Genomic DNA, 20,680 nt, shown 5'->3' with positions numbered 1-20,680 from the left:
TCCACACACATCACCTCCCAGACGGGTTCAGCAGTTTAAAAACACCTTATTCCAGCTGATTTGGAGAATCTCATGTGTTGGTGTTTGAGTTGTGACGCGGAGTTTCTCCGCCAGTGTTACAGTCTCACAGACACTCTCGCCCTGAATCTGTAAAAAGAAAATAACCGTGAACTGGGCCTGGAGCCGAACACATCCCCAGTTACAGTGAGGCCCGGACACCCCATTCTCAGTGTTTTATATCAGACAGTCTCCCACCTTCATGTTCAGCACTAGAGAGAGACAAACACACACTGTCAGTCTCACACTTCCAATCGGTGTGTCTATATCACGCTTGCCAGCAGTATCCAACCTACATACACAGCACCAGAGAGAGACAGACAGACACGATGAGAGAGAGAGATCGAGAAAGCGGAGAGACAGAGACAGACAGACATACACAGTATCAGTTCCAGACTGACCTGTAAAGTTGCGTTTTATCCAGAAAGATCCCATTGTTGAGAAAGAAGGTGCAGTCTCATCTCTCACTGTTATTGTACCAGAGACAGACACATTATTAATCCCACACTGAGGTACAGTGCAGAGAGTGAAAGAACAATGGGCTACATTTAACCCTCTTTTGCCTGTTCTACCATCTGCAGTTATGCAGCTCAGGGCCGTTTGGTATTACTCTCAGTGACCGAGAGTTTCACTCCGGTTAAGTTAATCTGTGACTTTTGCTGTCAGATATTATCCTACACGGTCCCAACAAACACACCGACTCACTCTTTCCTCACATGTTTCTCCAGGATTGGTCTGAGAAATGCTCGCATCAGTTTTATCAGTAAAGAGTACGAGAATGAACAAAATCCATAGACCCATTTCAGAGCCGCCCATTTTATCTCTGAAAGACTCTTTACCATCAAAAGATACCGAGAGAAACAGCAGGGATGGAAACATCTAGTTTAATAGTTAGAGATTGTAAAGTCAGTCTGGATTCCAGCGTTAGGCACTGGTGGAATCCCATCTGTTTCCCATTCTGGGGCCTGTTCCTGCACTGCCTGTGGACCCCATTCCCTCTGACCTTTCCCCCAGACCCACTTCCTTTGCTCAGACTCGGAAAAATTCCAATTGGGGAAAGTTTCCATCGATTTTTGTATTGGGAATTAAACCAGATATCTGCGCATGCGTGACTCAGCCCCGCCCCCAGCGCTGATTGTTGGTGAGCAGAAGAGCGCATGCGCGCTCCCCTCCCCCAGCTCGGCCTGTGGGCGCCATTCCCTCAGTGAGCGGAAGAAGATGGTTTAAAACAGCCGGGAATGGAGAGATCACGGCCCCCGGGGGAAGGGAGCAAAGAGCAGCCTCGTTACAGCAGCTCATCGCTTCGGGACCGTGTCCGCAGATGGGCTCAGAGATCGGCATTGAGTCCGGGGGAAGGTCAGGGGGAGTCCGGGGGCTGTTTGTAAGAGGCGGAGTGGATCAGGAACTGGTCCCGGAACATGGAGTGAGCGGGGGAAGGGAGAGGTCATTCTCGGGCTGTGTGTGTCCAGGGTGTGTCCAGGGTAAGGGAGACAGAATGGGAAGAACCTGCTATTTAAAATCATTGCTGCTTTCTCTCCCCAAACCAGTAGTGAATGTTCCTGGTTTAGTTCCAGTCTCACCCTGTTTATTGTTATTGGACAGTGAAGAGTGGAAACAGAGCCGGACAGTAAGGATGTGGGGAGTTATACAAAGAGCATCTATTGCAGGCACCAGGTGAGAAGTGTGAAGGACACATTTTAAACGGCGGCTGTTTGCTTTCAGTTGAACGGTTAGTCCCATGGGAGAGGGGATTAGAAACCTGACCTGTACAAAGATCCCTGCCCCAACGGGTAGTCCCATTCATGTGTTAGTGGAGGGGTTGGGTTGTGTCTGGATGTCTCTAAATTGTTGTAAAACAGCCCAACACACCTGGTGTGCAGAAGCTGAGTGCTGCAGTACTGCAGTGGAGTCAGACACTGACACTGTTCGAATCGCTGTTTTATATTTAAGGATATTCAAAATAATTATTTACAGATATTAAACTGATCACTTCTGTATTTTCTTCCTCACCTGTTCTTGAGTTACCAGACATACGTTTCTTTCTACAGGCAAACCCGTGAAGGATCCACAATGAATGTGAAGTTTCGTCCACCCGAGGCACAAGGAACAGTGCAGCCAGCTCCTTCTCACACACAGTAAGTACATTATCACTCACAGAGCACAGAGACACAGACAGGTCATCAGTTCCACAGTCTCAGACAGCAGAAGTACTCAGTCCCACAATGATCCCAAATTCCAGAGACACATTTTCAATCCACAGTCAAACAGAGCACGTGAGGCAGACACTGTTCCATTTCCCCCGAACTCAGTCCCACTGACAGGGAGATACAAAAATCCCAGTCCAAAATCACACTCTCAGATTGTCTATTTCACAAAGGGGCAACATTAACCATGAATTAAATACCAGATAGAAATCACACATGGTACCCGATTGAAAGGTACAGAATGAATCCCAATAACGTTCCTCGAGATTCCTATTGAATTCGAGCCCAGAACTCTCACACACATGTGAGTTTAATACTTGCAGTATCCATTCAAATAGTGTACCATTCGAATACAAATTGCTAGTGCAAAACTCACGTACAGTATCAGATTGAGAAATGCTGTGACAGTGTAACCTGAGAAACAAATTAGATATCAGTTTATAATACACTGGTAGTATGAGATTTAAAGGAACAGTATCAATTCTGTTAGTCCACAATGAGATACACATTACACACGAGTCCAAAAATCTTATAAAATGAAATTTAAAGTTACAGTATCAATTCCTTCAGTGCAGACTGATCTACACATTATATACCAATTCACCATATCATTTTGAAAGATTCATTATCATTCACAATAGTAATCACAGAAATATACATTCAATACTAGTCCAAAAAGCACACAAATTATCTGATTAAATTATCTGATTAACTCCAGCATCAAATCCTAAAGTGTATCCATTTTTACCAATTAAATAATGAGAAAAACTACTTAAACATTAAGATATTAAAGCGACAGTATTGAATACCATAATATAATCTGAGAGAATAATTGCATAGAGATACGGAATGAATCTCACACTCAGATACCGTACAGAGACACACAGACACAGAATGAATCCCACACTCACCATACTGTACCAGAGACTGACAGATGCAGAAGGAATCCCAAACACACATACAGTACTAGAGGTTGCCAGACATAAATTCAATCCCACACTCAAGTATGGTACAAGAGATGACAGATGCAGAATGAATCGCACACAGGCATACAGTACCAAGGACTGACACATACCGAGTTCATCCCACACGATCATAAAGCACCAGAGACTGACAGGTAATGTATGAATCGCATACTCACACACAGTACCTGAGACTGACAGATACAGAATGAATCCCACACTCACACACAGCAACAGAGACTGACAGATACAGAATGAATCCCACAATCACATACAGTACCAGAGACTGACAGACACAGAATGAATCCCACACACACACAGTACCTGAGAATGGCAGATAGAGAAGGAATCCCACATCCACACACAATACCAGAGACTGACAGATACAGAATGAATCCCACACTCACATCGAGTACCAGGAACAGAATGAATTTCACTCACATACAGTAGCAGAAACTGACAGATACAGAATGAATGTCACAGTCACATTACTGCAGACTGAGTTACACTTTACAGACCAGTCCAAAAATATCCTGGTGCCAGCTTGAAAGGTACATTATAAATTCCATTAGTGCAGACTGAGCTACATATTAGATATATTGGTAAATACTCATAGAGTATTATACTGAAATAAACAGTATCAATACCATTGGTTCAGACTGAGCTACACATTACATACTAGTTCAAAAACCTCATAAATGATCAGACAGTAAGATACAGTTTCAATTCTATTAGCACCGCCTGAGCTGTACATTACATACAAGACTGAAAATCCCATACAACATTGGACTAAAAGATACAATATCAATTCCATTAGCACAGACTGAGCTACATGTTACTCACCAGTCCTAAAATCTCAGAGTATCAGATTGAAAGATTCAGTATCACTTCCATTATTGAAGACTGAGCTACACATCACATTCCAGTCCAAAAATCTCATACAGTTTCAGACTGATAGATACAGTATCAATTCCTTTAGTGCGGGATGAGCTGCAGATTACATACCCGTCCAAAAATCTCATACAGTTTTAGACTCAGATACAGAATTAATCCCATTATTGCAGACTGAGCTACACATTACAGACCAGTCCAGTAATTTCACCATGAACAGATTGAAAGGTACATTATCATTCACAATTGAGTTCAGAGATTAAGATGTAATCCCACTCCAAAACTCACACACATTGTTTGATTAAAGAAAATCAAAAAGTAATCCATATTTACAAATTAAATAATCAACGGAGAACTATATATAATTTAAAGTATTAAAGATACAGATTCAAATAAGATACTGTAAACTGAAATAAGAATATAGAATGAATTCAGACTTGCACATTGTCTCAGAGACTGAATTACAGAATGAATCCCACACTGAGATAAAGTAGCAGAGAATGGCAGATACAGAATGAATCCCACACTCACATATAGCACCAGAGACTGGCAGATACAGAATGAATCCATCACTTATATATAGTACCCCTGAGACTGACAGATGCAGAATATACACCAAGCTCACAGTCAGTACCAGAGACTGACAGATATAGAATGAATCCTACACTCACATACAGTACCAGGAACAGAATGAATCTCACTCACGCACAGTACCAGGGGCTGACAGATAAAGAATGAATCTCAAACTCACAAACAGTACCAGACACTGACAGATGGAGAATGAATCGCACAATCACATTACTGCAGACTGAGTTGCGCATTACATACCAGTCCAAAAATCTCATAGTGTCAGATTGAAAGATAAAGTGTCAATTCCATTGGTGCAGACTGAGCTACATATTCGATATATTGGTAATACTCATGTTATACTGAAAGAAACAGGATCAATACCGTTGGTACAGACTGAGCTACACATTACATACCAGTCCACAAATCACATTAATGATTAGACTGGAAGGTATAATTTAAATTCCATTTGCACCACCTGAGCTAAAATTATATAACAGCCCAACAACCTCATACAATATTAGACTGAAAGATACAGAATCAATTCCTTTAGTGCAGACTGATCTATATGTTACTCACCAGTCCAAAAATCTCTCACAGTGTTAGACTCAGATACTGAATTAATCCCATTATTGCAGACTGAACTACACATTACATACCAGTCCAGTAATTTCACCATGAACAGATTGAAAGGTACATTATCATTCACAATAGAGTTCAGAGATTAAGATGTAATACTACTCGAAAACTCACATACATTGTTTGATTAAAGAAAATCGAAAAGTGCATCCATATTAACATATTAAATACTCGACAAAGAACTGTATATACTTTGGAGTGTTAAAGATACAGTTTCAAGTACGATACTCTGAACTGAAATAAGAATATGGAATGAATTCAGACTTGCACATTGTCTCAGAGACTGAATTACATAATAAATCCCACACTGAGATAAAGCAGCAGAGAATGGCAGATACAGAATGAATCCCACACACACAGACAGTACCAGAGACTGACAGGTACATAGTTAATTCCACACTCACATACAGCACCACAGACTGACAGTGATGGAATTAATCTGACACTGAAATAAAGCACCAGAGACTGTCAGATACAGAATAAACCCCACTCTCATATACAGTATCAGAGACTGACCTCTGCTGGCGGTAAGCGACAACTGCAATGAGGGAACAAATTCACATTATCTGTCATGGTTGCAGAAACAGGACAATGTGCAATGTGAGGAAAGTTTCTGTCTGTAACTTTTACTCTCCTATTTTTGGACATTTTGACGGTGAAACATGAAGACAATTGATTCATAATAATGTTTTTGTTTCATTCATTCGACAATTGTGAATTTGTCCCATTATATTTCACTGTACATTGTGCAGTATTTCTCTCTGATTTCTCAGGACACGATTTACATTGATCCTCTACCCCATTTAGACTCTTATTTTCCAAACAGTATGTGGCCTCCTTATTCCCCCTAGCGAAATGCCCCACCTCACACCTTTCTATATTGAAATTCAATGGCCATTGACACGGCCGTTCTGCAAGTTTATTTTGTCCCAGTCTTCCTCAGTATTGACAATACCCCCGAACTCAATTACAAGAATTTAACACAGCATTACAAGTAGTGTTTGGTCAAACAAAATGTACTTGCAGCTCGTCTCCATTCCCAGTTTTTCTTAATCCCACCCGTGCAATATAATGTGAAGAATGAGTTTATCTTCTGTCCCTCTCTCATCTGTAAACTTCAATGACCCGGGGTTTGGGGACATCTACTGGCCGGAAGCAGAACTGCAACAGTTCGGAACAAATTGCTGAAACCGGACAATGTGCAGTGTGAGCGTGTTTGTGATTGGTGGCAGGTATTAAATCTGATTTTTTAAAACCCAACCATTAAACTTTAGTGTTTGTCATTTAACAGTAAACAGAGCCGGACAATAAGGATGTGGGGAGTTATACAAAAAGCATTTATTGCAGGCCTCAGGTGAGAAGTTTGAAGGACACATTTTAAGCAGCGGCAGTTTTGTTTTGGTTGAACGGTTAGTCCGAAGGGAGAGGGAAATATCAATCTGATATGTGCAAAGGTCCCGTCCCCATCGGGTAGTCCCATTCATGGATCAGTGCAGGGGTTGGGTTTTGTCTGGATGTCACTAAATTGTTGTAAAACGGCCCAACACACCTGGTGTGCAGAAGCTGAGTGCTGCAGTACTGCAGTGGAGTCAGACACTGACACTGTTTGTATCGGTGGTTTTCATTTGTGGATATTAAAATGATTATTAACCGAGATTCAATTGATCACTTTTGTATTTTCTACCTCACCTCTTCTTGAATTACAAGAGATACTTTTTCTTCCTTCAGTTAAATCCTCGAAGGACCCAGAATCAGTGTGATGTTTCATGCACCCGAGGTACAAGGAACAGTGCAGCCAGCTCCTTCTCACACACAGTATGTACATTATCACTCAGAGCACAGAGACACAGACAGGTCATCAGTCCCACAGTCTCAGACAGCAGAAATAGTCAGTCCCACACTGATCCCAATCCAACAGTCAAACAGAGCACGAGAGACAGACGGAATTTCCATTTCACAACAACTCAGTACCGCTGACTGGCAGATAAATAATTAGCAGTCCAAAATCACACCGACTATCAGATTGAAAGGCACTGTGTCAATCTCACGTTATTTCAGCCTTAGCTACAAATTAAATACCAGATAGAACTGACACATTGTACCGATTGATAGGTACAGAATGAATCACAATAGTGTACCCCGAGATTCAAATTAAATACCAGCCCACAACTCACACACATTATGAATTTAAAGATGCAGTATTCATGACAATATTGTACACTGAGATACAAATTAGATACCATTTCAGATGTTACCCATATTTGACTCACATATATGTCCAAAATCCTCATAGTTTCAGAATGAAATGTACAGTTTCAATTCCTTTACTGCAGACTGAGGTACACATTAGATACCAGTCTAAAATTCTCATACAGTATCAGATTGAAAGACACAGTATCAATCCCATTAGAGCAGACTGAGCAACACATCACATACCAGTCCAAAAATCTCAGTGTCAGGTTGAAAGATACAGTATCAATCCCATTAGTGCAGATTGAGCTGCACATTATATACCAGTCCAAAATTCGCATGCAGTATTAGACTGGAAGATAAAATATCAATTCCTTTACTGCAGACAGAGGTTCACATTAGATACCTGTCCAAAAATCACGTACAGTATCAAACTGAAAGATATAGTATCGATTTGATTAGTACAGACTGACCGACACGTTACATACCAGTACACAAATCTCACACAGTATCAGACTGGAAGATACAGTATCAATTCCATTAGTGCTGACTGAGCTACACCTTCCAAACCAGTCTAAATATATTACACAGTGTCAGACTGAAAGGTAAATTATGAATTCCATAAGTGCAGACTGAGCTACACATTATATTCAGTCCAAAATTCACATACATGATCATACTGAAACATACAGTGTGAGTCCTATTAGTGTAGACTCAGCAACACATTAGAAACCAGTCCAAAAATCTCTCGCAGTGTCTGACTGAAAGTTAGAGTGTCAATTCCATTAGTACAGACTGAACCACACATTACATACCAGTCCAAAAATCTCATACAGTGTCAGACTGAAAGATACAATATCAATTCCATTAGCCCAGACTGAGCTACACAATAAATACCAGTCCAATAATTTCACAGTAAAAGATTGAAATGTACATTATCTTCACATAAATTAAGATGTAATCCTAAAACAAAACTCACACACGTTGTTTGATTAAAATAAAATCCAAAAGTTTATCGATATTTACAAATTAATGGTAGATTAAAGATTTGCATACATTAATGAATTAAAGATACAGTTTCAAGCAACATATTGTAACCTGAAATAACATTACAGAAGAAATCCAGACTTGCACTTTGCCCAGAGACTGAGTTTCAGAATGAATCTCACACTGTGATAAAATACCAGAGACTGCCAGTCACAGAATGAATGCACCACTCATGCACATTCCCAGAGATTGACTGATACAGAATGAATCCCACATTCACAGAATGTATTGGAGACTGATGGATATAGATTGAATATCACACTCATATACAGTACCAGAGACTGACAGGCAGAGAATTAATCCCACACTCACGTATAGTCTGACATCTACTGGCCATAAGTGAGAACTGTAACAGAGTGGAACAAATTCACATTCTCTGTCGTTGTTGCAGATTCAGGACAATGTGCAATGTGAGGAAATAGTTTCTCTCTGTAACTTCTACTCTCGTATTTTTTTCATATTTTGTTAGTGAAAAATTAGACAATTGATTCATAATAAAGTATTTGTTTTGCTCATTCGAAAGTTGCCCCATTATGTTTCCATCTACATTGCGCAATATTTCTGTCTGATTTCTCAGGACACGATTTATATTAATTCAAATAAACCGAACTGAAACACAAATAAAAACAGAGCGCTAATCTGGAAGTTTCAATGACGACCGTCAGAAATGAAAGGGATAAAACATAGAAAAAAATAAAACTGAAAATGCTGGAAAGACTCAGCAGGTCCGGCAGCATCTGTGGAGAAGGGAAGCTCGGGTTAACGGTTCAGGACTATGAACCTTCTATGGATCAGAAAGGTTAATCCGACATAATTTAAATAAAGAACGGGAATCAGCAGAGGAAAAGACTTCAGAAAATCAATTAATTTCACTGAATCTGGGCAATTGTGTCCCGCATCCACTGTACAGATCAGCATAAATAATAATACAAAGGATCAGAGTTAAATTCAACGTTATGGGGGAAATACATTAATTTAAAACATTTTTAAATATAAATTAGACCCGTTTGTGTTTTGGAAACACTATCCCTCTGAACATCATCAAATTCGGTTCCAGTCTTGGTGTTTCTGAATTCAGCGTGCTGGGATTCAAACCTGTTGGAATTAACTGCTTGGAAGGCAGCTATACTCACCATTATAGCACCTTATTTTACAAGGAGGGAGAAATGGAATGTTTCTGTGGAGTTTGGGACTGAATTGCTCCCTTTGGGTTTCTGGCACTGTAAACATAGACAATAAATATTTCCCAAACATCAGCCCCTGAACAGACACAACAAGCTGATGGAATTTCTCATTCATAGATATTAAATAAGAGGATGACAAAAGCGAATAGGAAGAGGTTAGGAAGAAGTCACAAAAACAATTAGGGAAGGAAACAGGAACCACGAAATCAAATTATCAAGGAATATCAAAAGAAATAGTAAATTATTCCACAGACACAAAAATAACAAAAGGAAAATCAGAATATCTTGAGGGTCACCCGGGGATTCACAAGATAAACTGACAGGTAACGTCAGCGAAATGGCAGAAATATTGAGGTTTGGGGACATCTACTGGCCGGAAGCAGAACTGCAACAGTTCGGAACAAATTGCTGAAACCGGACAAGGTGCAGTGTGAGCGTGTTTGTGATTGGTGGCAGGTATTAAATCTGATTGGATATCTGAAGAAACCAAACAGAGCGTGAAAGAAAATGTGTTGTGTCATCACGCCCAATCGTCCAATCACAATCATTGCCTTCCCCCATCCCTTATTACCATAGTAAACAATTTTACAACACCAAGTTATAGTCCAGCAATTTTATTTTAAATTCACAAGCTTTCGGAGATTTTCTCCTTCCTCAGGCAAATGTTTCAAGATCTCCTTGAAGCCTACGCATTTATACATATTGAACAATACATGGTGTTTACAGACTGCCCCTGCAACTGCCCGTTGCCAAGGCAATCACCGTGTTCAGACAGAGAGGTGTTACCTGCAGAACCTCCGAATACACATTCAACAAAAAAACAAACAGGGAAAAAAAACAGAGAAAAAAAAACACAGAGAGAGGCAGAAACATCCGGAAGGCAGAGAGAGCCAGCAAATGACCCATTATATTAAAAACAGATAACATTTGTTCGCTGGTGGGGTAACGTGTAGCGTGACATGAACCCAAGATCCACGGCCTCAACCGGGATCTTGGGTTCATGTCACGCTACACGTTACCCCACCAGCGAACAAATGTTATCTGTTTTTAATATAATGGGTCATTTGCTGGCTCTCTCTGCCTTCCGGATGTTTCTGCCTCTCTCTGTGTTTTTTTTTCTCTGTTTTTTTTCCCTGTTTGTTTTTTTGTTGAATGTGTATTCGGAGGTTCTGCAGGTAACACCTCTCTGTCTGAACACGGTGATTGCCTTGGCAACGGGCAGTTGCAGGGGCAGTCTGTAAACACCATGTATTGTTCAATATGAAAAATGCGTAGGCTTCAAGGAGATCTTGAAACATTTGCCTGAGGAAGGAGAAAATCTCCGAAAGCTTGTGAATTTAAAATAAAATTGCTGGACTATAACTTGGTGTTGTAAAATTGTTTACAATTGTCAACCCCAGTCCATCACCGGCATCTCCACATCATTATTACCATAGGGCTGTGGGGCTGCCTATTTAATCCGAGCTCGGAGCGGATTTGGGTCATTTCTGGGTCTGAAATTGAGTTTGAAAAATGCCTGAGGACAAGAAAGCAGCTCCCAAGAAGGGCGCCAAGAAAACCTTGAGTAAAGCACCAGCCAAGGGCGGCAAGAAGCGGAGAAAGTCGAGGAAGGAGAGTTACTCCATATACGTCTACAAAGTGATGAAGCAGGTTCACCCCGACACCGGCATCTCCTCCAAGGCCATGAGCATCATGAACTCCTTTGTGAACGATATTTTCGAGCGCATCGCGAGTGAGGCTTCCCGCCTGGCCCATTACAACAAGCGGGCGACCATCAGCTCCCGGGAGATCCAGACCGCCGTGCGCCTGCTGCTGCCCGGGGAACTGGCCAAGCACGCCGTGTCGGAAGGGACAAAGGCGGTGACCAAGTACACCAGCTCCAAGTAAAACTCCACAATGTACTGAAAAAAAACAACGGCTCTTTTAAGAGCCACCCACAACCTCTCTGAGGGAGCTGCATTTCCTATAAACTTCGGATTATTTTGATACTGTAATATTATTCCAATCTTATAATGAAGTGATACTGTAACTGCCCCGTTGAAATCCCTGACCCATAAACTGATCCGCTCCTTCCCCTTTGCTTCGCTCTTAAAGCGTTACAATTCTGTCTCACTCCCTTCGTATTTCATTTAACTGTAAGAATCCATTCTCCGAATGTTCGCAAGCTGATGTGAAAATCCTCACATTAACAGCAAACCCACCCCTTGCAGAATCACAGCGGAATAGGGTCAGAATGAGAGCTCCGTCCGGGTCCCAATTTTCACAGAAGCACTCCCGGCTCTGTGAGAAGGAACCAATCTATAACGTGTCACTTTTATAAAGACTAAATTGAAATGTGTCCCTTCACGGGATGCTGTGAATGGGGATTTAGTCCCGTTCGGTACAGTTTGAAAGCGATGATAGAATGAGGCATAATTTAAAGCAGATTTTAAAATAGCTCCAGCGATTGGTGACGGGTAGCGCTGAATAAGACAAGATAAAAAGAACGGGTTTAAAATCTTATGCTCAGGGCGACTTTGATCGAATTCCGGTCCTTTGCTGCACTGAAATTGGCGGGCTTTTTGAAATTCATCAAATTCCTTGTCTGACCGTTGAGGCCGGTAAATCCCGCCCTCTTCTGATTCCCAGCTATCTGATTGGTTAATGAAATAGGCAAATGAGGTGTATTAAAGAACAACCAATCAGATGATCTTTCAGTCTATAAGAAGGGTAAATACGGAAATCATTCTTCATTCTTTGTGAAAGTGTTTGTGAGATTGTGGAAATCTCTGGAAGAGGAAAAACCGGCGGTAAAGCTCGGGCCAAGGCCAAGTCTCGATCATCCCGGGCCGGACTGCAGTTTCCTGTGGGACGTGTTCACAGGCACCTGCGAAAGGGGAACTACGCTGAACGTGTGGGTGCCGGAGCCCCGGTCTATCTGGCTGCTGTGCTCGAGTATCTGACGGCTGAAATCCTCGAGCTGGCCGGCAACGCGGCCCGGGACAACAAGAAGACCCGCATCATCCCCAGACACCTGCAGCTGGCCATCCGCAACGACGAGGAGCTCAACAAGCTGCTGGGAAGGGTGACCATTGCTCAGGGTGGGGTGCTGCCTAATATCCAGGCCGTACTGCTGCCGAAGAAAACCAGCACTGTGAGCTCCAAGAGCAAATAAAGCGGCCAAGATTTAATCTGATAACCCAAAGGCTCTTTTCAGAGCCACCCACTGTATTTATGAAAGGGCTGGTCACTGTCTGTCAAAGGACTTGATTCCGATTCGAGAAACTAACAATAACTTGTTAAATACAAATGATCCATATCGGTCTGTTGCAGTACTCGCTTCCGGACCGCAGATGTCGCCAACCTCCAATAGATTGAAATTTGCAGTTTGTCTGGTGAATGAGACAAAATACCAGAACCGTCAGAATTGTTAACTGGGTGGGTGGGATGCAGAAATACCAGGGACGCTTGTTATTATCTACCGTCCCATCCTCGGACAAGTCTGCCTCGGTTTGTTATTTTACCCAGATGTATACAACAGATGCTGAATGATCAGTTGTTTATTGTGTCAGCGATTACTGAATAAAGAATGTGTGAAATTTATGTTTGGATGTGAGTGAGGTATTTATTCTGTCCATGTCCGTCTGATATCTGCTCCCTCCCCTTTGTACATTTCCCGTTTAAGCAAATTTCTCACGGCCCTGCCATTTCAACCCAGGAGATCACAGCTCTTTCCATCGCCGATTTGGTGGCTCTGAAAAGAGCCTTTGTTGCACTTGGTGCTGAAGCCGGGTCGGGTTTAGGCGCGTTCCCCGCGGATGCGGCGGGCCAGCTGGATGTCTTTGGGCATGATGGTGACTCGCTTGGCGTGGATGGCGCACAGGTTGGTGTCCTCAAACAGCCCCACCAGGTAAGCCTCGCTGGCCTCCTGCAGGGCCATGACGGCCGAGCTCTGGAAGCGCAGGTCTGTCTTGAAATCCTGAGCGATCTCTCGCACCAGGCGCTGGAAGGGCAGTTTGCGGATCAGCAGCTCGGTGGATTTCTGGTAGCGCCGGATCTCCCTCAGAGCCACAGTGCCGGGTCTGTAGCGATGAGGCTTCTTCACTCCGCCCGTGGCTGGAGCGCTCTTCCTCGCCGCTTTTGTAGCCAACTGTTTGCGAGGAGCTTTCCCGCCGGTCGATTTACGCGCTGTCTGCTTGGTCCTGGCCATTTTCTGAACTGATATGAACACAACCTGAAATACAGAGACTGTTAATACGGAGTCACCTCTGGGGCCGCCTTTTAAAGTGTCTAAGGGGATCCGCCCCTGGCTTCTGATTTGCTGACGACCAACACCCTATCAGGGAGTGACGGTCCCGGGACTGTGATTGGCAGGTTTGAACCGCGCTCTGTCAGTCAGACCGAAACGGCGGGAGGTATTGGGCCCCAATTGGCTGAGCTGAAATTAACCATCAATTTCAAAAAGCCCGCCAATTTCAGAGCATCAAATAACAGTTTCAAGAAAATCTCATTTCCCTCCAGCAATTTAAGAATCTCTCTCTTTATAATCTCCATTATTTCCCACTCCTCAGCTCAAATCTCAGGCTGTTTCACATTCCGGTTCATTCTCTGATCTGTCTGAAACGGGCGGGAATAAAGCCCCGGTCATTGCTTTCCGGAACGGGACAAAGTCCAGCTTCAATTTCAAAAATCGCGCCAGTTCCGGCCCGGTGAACCGCTCCTCAAACAGAAACTTCACATCGAACTGATAATTGAATGAGGGCAGGAAATAAAGACCGAGCAGAGAGGACACAGCGGGAGAGGGAGTGAGGAGGGATTTTACTCTGAGCGGAGAATGTAATGTCTGGGGAAAGACTCTGTATCCCCGCCTGTTCATTTATACCGTGAAACGGGAATTCCGCTCCTTCTCTCGGGATGGCCCAGAACCCGGGCCGTTGTTTCTGATCTCCCTGTACCGAGTGTTGGGGAATCTCCCCATACTAATTAAATATCGGAAACTGATTCCCCATCCGGAGATCTTTCCTCTTCCCGTTCCCAGGTCAGTGCTCTCTCTGTGAGGCGGTGGGCGGCTCTTAGAAGAGCCTTTGTTTTGTGTTCGGTTTGAAAGGACCGTGACGTTCAGCCGCCGAATCCATAGAGAGTGCGGCCCTGCCGTTTCAGAGCGTACACCACATCCATGGCAGTGACCGTCTTGCGCTTGGCGTGTTCAGTGTAGGTGACCGCGTCCCTGATCACATTCTCCAGGAAAACCTTCAGCACCCCGCGGGTTTCCTCGTAGATCAGACCCGAGATCCTCTTGACACCGCCACGGCGAGCCAGGCGGCGGATGGCTGGTTTGGTGATCCCCTGGATGTTATCACGAAGCACTTTACGGTGCCGCTTGGCTCCGCCTTTGCCCAGTCCTTTGCCTCCTTTACCTCTGCCAGACATGATGATTCTTCACTCAAATCGCTGCTGAATGAACATCAAACTGATGCTGGTTCCGTTTTTATGCAGCCTGCCCTGACCTGACTGAAACAGACAGAGGGTGAGAGAGGGAGGGGAGGAGACAGAGTGAGATATTAAACAGGGAGGGGAGGAGACAGAGTGAGATATTAAACAGGGAGGGGAGGAGACAGTCAGAGTGACGGACAGAGCGGAGAGCAGCCTCTGATCTTCCAGCTCCACCTCCAGCTTTCTCCACCGCCAATTTCAAACCGTTTATCGATAATAGAACCGAAACACAGCGCTCCGCACAAACCCTTACTGACTCGGGCTTCATCGAATCCCGGAGCTTTTCAATAAGCCCCGTTACAATCAATAGTCAGCAATATTCCTGCCTAAATACAGTCCTTTCTGTAACAAGTCAACCCGCCTCCTCCCATTTCAGTCCCAGACCCGATTCGATCTCCCCACACATCCCCTCCCAGACGGGTTCAGCAGTTTACAAACACTTTATTCCAGCTGATTTGGAGAATCTCATGTGTTGGGGTTTGAATTGTGATAGCGGCGGATCTCCGCCAGTTTTACCCTGTCACGGACTCTCGCCCTGAATCTGTGAGAATAAATGAACTGGGACTGGAGCCGAACACACGCCAGTTCCAGTGAGGCCCGGCCCGGACATCCCATTCTCTCTATTTTATTTCAGACAGTGGGGGTGGGGCGGGGGATAGCGAATGTCAGCGAGTCACCGGGACCCTGGGTTTATTTGAAATGATTTCTATCTGAAATCTGAGCCCGGCCCCGGGACAGGAATCATCTGATTCCGGGATCAGCTCTTTTCTGAGAGACGTGGGTGGCTCTGAGAAGAGCCGTTGGGTTCAGATGGTCACAAGTTGCACTTGATTTTTTACTTCTTTTTGCCCGCTGCTTTCTTGGGCTTTGCTGACTTCGGCTTGGGCTTGGCCCTCGGTTTTTCCATCTTCTTCGCCTTCGCCTTCACTGTCTTGGGGGTCTTGGGCTTCTTCGCCGCCGCTTTCTTCTTAATTGGTGATTTCGCCGCCTTTTTCGTGGTCGATTTCTTGACCGCTGGTTTCTTGGCCGTTAATTTCTTGCCGGCTGTTTTTTTGGCCGATGGTTTCTTTCCGGGAGATTTCTTGGTCACTTGTTTCTTCACCTTCTTCACCACTTTTGCCTGGGTTTCCTTCTTAGCGACTCTGAAGGAGCCCGAGGCGCCCGTGCCCTTGATCTGCACCAGGGAGCCTTTTTCCACATTTCTCTTGATACTTAATTTGATCTGGGACCGGAGCTTCTCCACATCCAGGCCTTTGGTAGCCAGAACCTTCTTTATCGCGGCCAGGGATATGCCCTTGCGATCCTTGCACTCCGCCACAATCTTGAGGATCTGTTCTCCCAACGGGGGACCGGTGGACTTGGGTCTGGGAACCGCCTTCTTCTTCTTCTTGGGAGCCTTGGGTGGAGCGGCGGCGGCAGGAGGTGCCGTTTCGGCGGCTGCAGTGTCTGTCATGTCCGGGACTCTGTCGAAAATCTCTCTGACAGTCAGAGCTGGGTCAGAAATGAAACGAGAGGCGGCGGCACAGAGCAACTTAAAGGCACAGAGCGGACGGGGCGGAGACACCCTGCTGTCAGCTCCCGGCCCCTCCAGCCTCTCTGTGTTTCTCTCTCCTCTTGAACTCCCCGATTCCAATTCAAATCGGGCACTCCAGAGTCCCAGACTAGCCCCTTCCCATCTCTAACACCGGTATGTTTGCTGTCGATAAACTTTCACCGGAATTAAAAGCACCAGTTTCGATTGAAACCCGTTTCATTGATGCACTGATCGCGCTCTCTCACCCGATCGCCGACATGATCTCCGTTTTTCGGCTGAAATCTTGAATTGATCTGAAACTTTACCTTAAATTTCCACTTCGGAGCTCGGCAGGGGAGGAGGGCAATCCTTTGACAGGGATTTTTAAAAAATTTACTCAAAAGGGACTCGGAAATCCGGCGATGAGACCGGCCACACAAACACAGTGACATTAATCTAACCCGCCCGCCCCTTTAACACACTCTCTCTGACACAATGTTCACATCTTCACATTCACAGGACAAACTGTTCGCCAGATTGACAATTCCCGGGACAGGCTTTCCTCCCCGCTCGGCCTGTGCTGCAGATTCTCGGGGGTTAGTTGTAGTTTCCCAGCTCAGTCACTGTTAAACACTCTGAGGCCAGCGCTCCTCACAGTGTCTGGTCCCCAGATTCAGGGGCAGGAGTCAATCACAGCTGTGGATGTGATAATCCACATCTGGTTTTACATTATTATATTGTTCGACACAGAAATATGTTTGATTGAGATGAAAATACAAATTATCCGCTCTGGGCTCCTCCAATCTCTCTGTGTCTCTCTCTCCTCCGAAACTGACTGACAGACAATCGTAACTGGTGTCCTATCCGTCCCGTTCTCAATCCCCTTAGACGGCTAGTTACTGAATATATTCAACACTAACAGGCAGTCCAGTGTCAGACAGTTACAGGCTGTTTCTCTCCAACTTTCCTTACTGGACTGGAGACAGGTAAATGCACCGTCAGACCGGCGCATACATAATAGAAGGGACAGTGACCGTCTGACCAACAGAACCGGAGGTCTGTTCACAGACACAGAATGAGTCTTTACCTTACAACAGGGTATCTATATTACGCTATTTAACAGTATCCTGCTTTCATGTACAGCACTAGAGAGAGAGAGAAAGAAAGACCGACAGACAAACAGAGAGACATACACACAGACACAGTATCAGTCTCACACTTCCTATCAGTGTGTCCGTTTCACGCTCAGTAACAGTATCCCACCTTCATGTACAGCGCAAGAGACAGAGACACAGAGAGGCACAATATCAGTCTCACATTCCCACCAGTGTGTCCGTTTCACACTCAGAATGGGAAGAACCTGCTATTTAAAATCATTGCTGCTTTCTCCCCCCAAAGCAATAGTGAATGTTCCTGGTTTAGTTCCAGTCTCACTCTGTGGTTGGACAGTGAAGAGTGGAAACAGAGCCGGACAGTAAGGATGTGGGGAGTTATACAAAGAGCATCTATTGAAGGCACCAGGTGAGAACTGTGAAGGATACATTTTAAACAGCGGCTGTTGGGTTTCGGTTGAAAGGTTAGTCCCATGGGAGAGGGGATTAGAAACCTGACCTGTACAAAGGTCCCTGCCCTCTTACACTCACATACAGTTCCACACACTGAGAAATACAGAATGAATCCCACACTCACACACAGTACCAGAGAGTGACAGACACAGAATGAATCCCACACTCACACACAGTACCACAGACTGACAGATACAGAATGAATCCCACACTCACACACAGCACCAGAGACTGACAGATACAGAATGAATCCCACACTCACACACAGCACCAGAGACTGACAGATACAGAATGAATCCCACACTCACACACAGCACCAGAGACTGACAGATACAGAATGAATCCAACACTCACACACAGGACCAGAGACTGAGATTCAGAATTGCTGCTTTACTCGGTCATCATCCTTTGAATCGATTGGGGAAATTGAAAGAAAGTCAGTGAAACCGCCCCATTTTAATGTTTGTCTCTGTAGAATTGGATACAAAATTGGCTTGACGACAGAAGACAGAGGGTGGTTGTCGAGGGTTGTTTTTCAAACTGGATGCCTGTGTCCAGCGGTGTGCCTCAGGGATCGGTGCTGGGTCCGCTGTTATTTGTTATTTATATTAATGATTTGGATGAGAATTTAGGAGGCATGGTTAGTAAGTTTGCAGATGACACCAAGATTGGTGGCATTGTGGACAGTGAAGAAGGTTATCTAGGATTGCAACGGGATCTTGATAAATTGGGCCAGTGGGCCGATGAATGGCAGATGGAGTTTAATTTAGATAAATGTGAGGTGATGCATTTTGGGAGATCGAATCGGGCCAGGACCTACTCCGTTAATGGTAGGGCGTTGGGGAGAGTTATAGAACAAAGAGATCCAGGAGTACAGTTTCATAGCTCCTTGAAAGTGGAGTCACAGGTGGATAGGGTGGTGAAGAAGGCATTCAGCATGCTTGGTTTCATTGGTCAGAACATTGAATGCAGGAGTTGGGATGTCTTGTTGAAGTTGTACAGGGCATTGGTGAGGCCACACTTGGAGTACTGTGTACAGTTCTGGTCACCCTATTATAGAAAGGATATTATTAAACTAGAAAGAGTGCAGAAAAGATTTACTAGGATGCTACCGGGACTTGATGGTTTGACTTACAGGGAGAGCTTAGACAGACTGGGACTTTTTTCCCTGGAGAGTAGGAGGTTAAGGGGTGATCTTACAGAAGTCTATAAAATAATGAGGGGCATAGATAAGGTCGATAGTCAAAATCTTTTCCCAAAGGTAGGGGAGTCTATAACGAGGGGGCACAGATTTAAGGTGAGAGGGGAGAGATACAAAAGGATCCAGAGGGGCAATTTTTTCACTCAAAGGGTGGTGAGTGTCTGGAACGAGCTGCCAGAGGCAGTAGTAGAGGCGGGTACAATTTTGTCTTTTAAAAAGCATTTGGACAGTTACATGGGTAAGATGGGTATCGAGGGATATGGGCCAAGTGCAGGCAATTGGGACTAGCTTAGTGGTATAAACTGGGCGACATGGACATGTTGGGCCGAAGGGCCTGTTTCCATGTTGTAACTTCTATGATTCTATGAATTTACGACCCAATAAAGTGAATACGGGCCCGGGGTCCGTTCAATTCCCCTTTTGCTTTGCTCTTGCTCTCATTCAGATTTACACCGCCCCCGGTTTTCACGTTAACAATCACTTTCAGGGCTAAGAATCAGAATTCAGTTCCTTCCTCTTTCTCACTGCGGAGCCAATCTCTGAAATAATTAATTACTGATATTAATATCCCACATATTAGCAGCACGTTCCCCGCAGTGTCACAATCCAGAATGAACGTCTTGGAGAAAATAGGCTCGTTTTCAGGCTTCGTCAATGATTCCGTTTTCAGGACACACGGCTCCTGTTCAGTCCCTGCAACGGAATCAATCGATAACCTGTAATTTGTTATTTTTACAGGTAGAAGTGAAATTTGTCCATATCAGCAATCTATGAATGGGGTTTTATTCCGCAAGTTATGGACAATGTGATTTTAAAACAGCGCTAGGAATCTGGGACGTGTAATACGGAATAACATTATTACAAAGAGATTTTAAGTCTTTGTCTGAAAACGACATGTCTGAGTAATTCACTGATTTCATACACTGAAATTGGCGGCCTTTTTCATATTTAAAAAAATCGGTCAATTCTGGCCAATAATTTGCTCTGTTTTCGTATTGACGTCTCTCCGATTGGTTAAGGAAATTAGTTTTCAAGCAAAGCAACCAATGAGAAGTAGCCTCAGTTTGGAGCGGGCTTTGAGAGTTGGGCCTGTGGTAATTCCAGGTCCCCAATGACTGAGCTCAAACGGTTCAATTTCACAAACCCTCTCAGTATCAGTGTCAGAAACAACCGGCAGAGGGAAAATCC

General features: G+C 44.2%; 2 protein-coding genes and 1 long non-coding RNA gene across 3 annotated transcripts in view; 2 read left to right on the top strand and 1 right to left on the bottom strand.

Annotated features, from left to right (window-relative positions):
• LOC137316794 (zinc finger protein 850-like) overlaps window positions 1-20,680 on the top strand; it is a 71,751-nt gene that overhangs the window by 24,437 nt on the left and 26,634 nt on the right. The gene's annotated exons all lie outside the window — the stretch shown is intronic.
• Window positions 1-20,680, bottom strand: part of LOC137316799 (zinc finger protein 229-like) — a 95,699-nt gene that overhangs the window by 61,846 nt on the left and 13,173 nt on the right. The window lies entirely within an intron of this gene.
• On the top strand, window positions 1,237-9,034 carry LOC137316820 (uncharacterized). Its single transcript, XR_010961614.1, has 3 exons — window positions 1,237-1,731; window positions 2,106-2,192; window positions 7,049-9,034. It is a non-coding gene; the product is annotated as an uncharacterized lncRNA (long non-coding RNA).

This window comes from Heptranchias perlo, unplaced genomic scaffold (assembly GCF_035084215.1).
Source record: "Heptranchias perlo isolate sHepPer1 unplaced genomic scaffold, sHepPer1.hap1 HAP1_SCAFFOLD_60, whole genome shotgun sequence".
In the NCBI taxonomy this organism is placed as follows: Eukaryota; Metazoa; Chordata; class Chondrichthyes; order Hexanchiformes; family Hexanchidae; genus Heptranchias; species Heptranchias perlo.
The sequence above is the reverse complement of the archived record's forward strand: the minus strand, read 5'-3'. Positions and strand labels throughout refer to the sequence as shown.